Genomic DNA, 5,075 nt, shown 5'->3' with positions numbered 1-5,075 from the left:
TGTTACCTTTCTACTAACAAGCTACCAAAGAAAGGAGATTCTGAAGCCCAACTAATTGCATGATTTACTCTAGTATCCAATCTTCCACATCCTTTTCAGTAGTTTGACTTGCCTGAACCACCACTTTGTTTTTTACAAAATTGTCAATATGAACTGGTGCACCGTCGAATGGATGGCCAAGGCCTCTTTGAGGAATTCCGGTTGGTATTCCTACAATGGGAATCAAGAGAGATAGGTTTTGCTCTATTTTCCTAGATTTGCTTCTAGACTTGAGCCAACATAGCGACAAAGATGAGCACAATGAACACTCCAATGCAGATATCAATCATTACTCAAAGCTTGAACTGATAGCTATGTGTCTAGTAGAAAACTGTTGCTCCTGCAATCGATCATTGTGTGAAGGATACAATGCTACTGACGAGGGTGGAAGCAGAAAGCATTGGGTAGCTAGAGATGGGCAGATGGAGCTCAAGCATGAGCTATGCATGACAAGGATGATGCATTGTGAAGGAGAGTTGCTTCCATGGAGCAAGGGTGACTAGCGTCATCATCACGCCAAAGCCAAAATTTTGGACAGAAAAGGAGCATATACCATATGCCTTCGGAGCAGATGGTCAAAGAAAGTGAGCAACTAGATGGAGCCGAAATGGAGTAACAATATTAGTGATCAATACTTGAATGTGGAGTAATGCGACATCACATGCTACTTGATTGCAAAGTAATGAGAGACACGCAATATTACTACTTCCAAGTTATCCTCTACTGTGTTGCATGGGATGTGGCCACCCCCCTTCTCGTGTCTCCACCATTGTGAAATGTGCCAAAACCCGGTCTGTGCGGATCATTGGTTCCAACATGCATCCTCCCATCCTGATCATGGGCTACGCCCATTGAGTAAAAGGCTAATGGCATATCGTGGGTATAGGCTCTCTCTCTCTCTCTCTCTCTCTCTCTCTCTCTCTCTCTCTCTCTCTCTCTCTCTCTCTCTCTCTCTCTCTCTCTCTCTCTCTCTCTCTCTCTCTCTCTCTCTCTCTCTCTCTCTCTCTCTGGCCATCTAAAAAATATACTTCTATTACATCTAAAGAAAGAGCATTACGAAATCGGTTCACTGCCTCCCTTTCCAAAAACCTTAGTCAAAGAAACTAAATCCCATATCATCATCGGACTCCTCCCCGGGCTCCTTCGTTTCCCCGGGAGGGGGGGAGAGAGAGAGAGAGAGAGAGAGAGAGAGAGAGAGAGAGAGAGAGAGAGAGAGAGAGAGAGAGAGAGAGAGAGAGAGAGAGAGAGAGAGACCTGATTGCCTGTGAGCCGGTTTAGGGAGAGAGAGAGAGAGAGGCGCACTCCTCGCACAACTCGCACGCAATCAGGTGCACTGCTCGCAAGCGATCAGGCGTACTCCTTACACAGCTTGCAGGCGATCAGTTTCACTCCTCGCATAGCTCGCACGCGATCAAGTCTCTCTCTCTCTCTCTACCAAAACCTTTAAAAAAAAGAGTGAGATTGGCAATGCTGTGAGCCAGATAGTGTCCGCCAGGGCAAAGAAAGACTAGAGAGTTATCATGGAAGGCAGTAGAAGCAGCAGCTCCAGGGTGGTGGCGGCACTAGTGGTGGTGATGGTGGTGGCGGGCAGTCTTGCCGAGAAGAGGGAGGCGGCAATCTCATGCAGGACAGTGAGAAGCAAGCTGTTTTTGTGTGCAGGCTACCTTACAAGAACCACGTCGGTGCCTTCATAGACATCAACGTGCTACGACGGGGTGAAGTCACTGTACTCCCTCACCAGGGGGGTGAGGGCGGGGACCGCGTCACTACCTGCGGCTACATCAAGCAGTTGTCCGCATCTTTGGGCTATGCACTCAAGAGCTCCAGTGTGTCCGTCCTTCCTAGCCTATGCAGCGTCAATCTCGGCTATGCGATCAACACCGCCACGGTTCCTTGAATGAATAGCCCTTGCGACTAACGATGCCATCCTATATTATAACGCCTACTTATGCTGATCTCCGCCCTTCATGATGAGTACATTAGCCCCCTAGATGTCGTGATATTGACCCCCTACCACCCAAGCTGCAGCAGGGTGTCAGCAACTAGCTTTGCTCCCCTCTGCGGTTGAAGTTATGCCCCTACTCTTACACTGTTGTACTTGCTTCTTTGGTGAATAAATTCGCCCACTGATTACAAGTGAGAGAGAGAGAGACACTTCTCAACTCACCGAGTCACCTGTAGAGTATAAACAAAAGTGAGTGAGAGAGACAAACAGAGAGAGAGAGATAGATAGATAGATAGATAGTTTTATTATCGTCCTGGGAGGTCAAATATGACCTATGGGACCAAATGAACATGTCACGTGGTGTGAGTGGAGTTCATAAGTGACTCTCGATGCTCAAAAATGGCTGAAATGAGCGTCGCAATAGAGAGTCCACATCGTGGTTGGGAGAGGAAGGTATGTAGGGAGAGCTCATGGCTGAATATATGGGGAAAAGAGGACCTAATGTGGTCAAAAGCTGAGCACTCAAGTAGTGTGTGGTACTCACTCTCTCGCACTTGACGAGGGCATAAGGTGCAAAGTCGATGACACTCCTCGCCAGTGCCCCAATGTCCTGTCTCGCAGCGTAGAGAATGGGAGCTAAGACGAATGGAGGCAATGGTGCGGATCGCACTCAACGGGATGGGCTCAAGGATGTAGGAATGGGTTCGGTTACCTCGTTCCGAGAAGAAGAGAGATTTGTAGTTTGGGGCAACGTGTGTGGTGTAATGGCTGAAGCGAGAACCTCCGGATTTCTCCCAAGCCATGATACATTGGCATTGTAAGAAGGCCTCATTAACTTGGGAGTCGATCGACGCATCCTTGACCAAGTGACATGCATCCCATCTTCCAAACCATTTCTTGATATCAAGCATCCACCCCGAACTTAGTATTTTGCTCTTGCATGTCTTTTGAACCTTTTGACTTGCTTCATATGCGATTCTAGGAAGTCGATGCAAAGGGCTACGTTGTGTCTTACGCATGTACTCCACAACCCTTTCCATGCCCAAGACCTCAATGGGAAGCGATCCGGACTCAAGAAGTAAGAGCATGTAGGGTGTTTGTGTCTTGACTTGGAGAAAGTTGGTGAGAAAACGCTTTTGGACATTCTCAAACTCTTTCCAAGTAGACTTCCCGATGCTTCCATGCCCAAGACTTCTCAAACTCTTTCCAAGTAGAGAGAGAGAGAGAGAGAGAGAGAGAGAGAGAGAGAAAACTACTCAAAATAGTTCGCACCGGCGCGGAATGTTTTCAATAGTTTTTTTTTTGGTTGAGAGAGAGAGAGAGAGAGAGAGAGAGAGAGAGAGAGAGACTTGTGGAGCTTGCGATGGCTGTCGATATTTCAGAGAATGTGATAGAGCTCAAAGCTCTGCTTGACCAAGCTACGGGATGTCGTCGCAACCTCATGTGCAGAGTCTTATAGCCTCTGCGATATAGACATTAGAAATGGTAGCAGCCTTGTCTGCGCAATATCAAGGGAAGGCCACATTACTTCATACCTCAGAAAGTCAAATGATCATCAACGCATTATAAAGCTTGCCTAGTTTTAGCTGGGATCAGGATGTTGAAAAGTAAAAGATATAGATATCTCTCTTCAAGGGGCCTCCAAGGAAAAAATTGATGTTGATGTGGATTTTAAGGCAAGATCCTTGGAGTTGAAAGTCCATGATATTGATGGCAAGAACTATCATCTGTGTGATTATCATCTGGGTGTGTTGTGTTTGTGTAAAGCTATCGTATCTGAGAAATGTAATGTCATTGTTAGGCCTACTCGGATTAACATTATTTTGAAGAAGCGGGAGAAGGGCACCTGGCAATATCTTCATCGGAATGAAGACAAAAGTCAGAGTTGTGGAGTGATGATAAAGAACCCATGTCTGGGCTCATACAAATAATGAGGAATTTTTTTACTTTGTTGCGATTTTGATATAGCGGTCATGATTGGTCCAAAGAACTATTTTGATATGGAATTAGAACCATCCACTCGATTGGTCTAGAGTGTTGGCATCAATGTTCCTAGGGAAAATCATACAAATTTCCCTTTATGAAAGATTCAAACCTAGGAAAGTTTTCCCACTGTTCGGCATTTTTTACAATTTAACTCTATTTTTATGAATTCTCCAAGCGGATTTTCTCCCTCTCCATCTATTTTGATTTTTCAACATCTAGTGCTTACCCAAAACATTTGTGAGAGAAACTAGTCAGCTCAAGGCTAAGCTAAGGCACACTTTTCTCGAACATTGGTTGGCATGGTAGCGGTATCAAACCTCCATTTTTTGATAGAGAGAGAGAGAGAGAGAGAGAGAGAGAGGTTTCTCAAATCACATATAGACCTAAGAGAGAGAGAGAGAGAGAGAGAGAGTCGGCATGGTAGCGGCATCAAACCTCCAAAAACTAAAAAAAAACCCAAAAAACTCAAATAAAATATTTTGTGACTGTAATATTGATAGAATGCCACATGAGATGTTGCTTATAAAACAAAGCTCAATGTTTGTGAGAAAGTAGCTCGGTTTTTTCTTTGCTCGAGAATGTTCGCTCGCCGTTTGGTAAGACTCCTCATTTTGCAAGTATTTTGCAAAAGTAGGCTTGGCCGCCTAATTTAGGCTTCCCGCTTCCATCTTTTGATTTCTTTGAAAAATTTTGTGCTTGTTCGCCTTGTCTTTCGGATCACCATCACGTCTTTCATTTTTCCATCTGAGCTTCCCTGCTATTTATTATTAATTTTGACCTGTTTATTTGAAAAAATCAAAGAAAATAGCAAAATGCTCTAAAAAAGTAAAGTAAAAATCCAATAATTAAGAAAATCCCTTGAAAAACACAGCTTTATTGTTTTTTGTTGGATTTATCCATTTTTAAGCCTCTTTATCAACAAAAATGATGAAAAATACCCAAAAAAAGGACTATTTTTTATGATTTTCTGATAGTATATACACTATTTACACTCATTGGGAAAATATTATCAGTGAATTTTTCCTTGATGATGAATTATAAGGGCATTATTAGGTAATTTTCCAAAAAATCACACGTTAACATAGAACTTTTTCCTCCCTCTTCA

General features: G+C 43.9%; 1 pseudogene; it reads left to right on the top strand.

The window, feature by feature from the left end:
• Nucleotides 1-3,347: 3,347 nt before the first annotated feature.
• On the top strand, nucleotides 3,348-3,947 carry LOC147455428 (uncharacterized; annotated as a pseudogene).
• Nucleotides 3,948-5,075: the final 1,128 nt, after the last annotated feature.

This window comes from Adiantum capillus-veneris, chromosome 6 (assembly GCF_014529385.1).
Source record: "Adiantum capillus-veneris isolate H3 chromosome 6, ASM1452938v2, whole genome shotgun sequence".
Taxonomy (NCBI): domain Eukaryota; kingdom Viridiplantae; phylum Streptophyta; class Polypodiopsida; order Polypodiales; family Pteridaceae; genus Adiantum; species Adiantum capillus-veneris.
The sequence above is the reverse complement of the archived record's forward strand: the minus strand, read 5'-3'. Positions and strand labels throughout refer to the sequence as shown.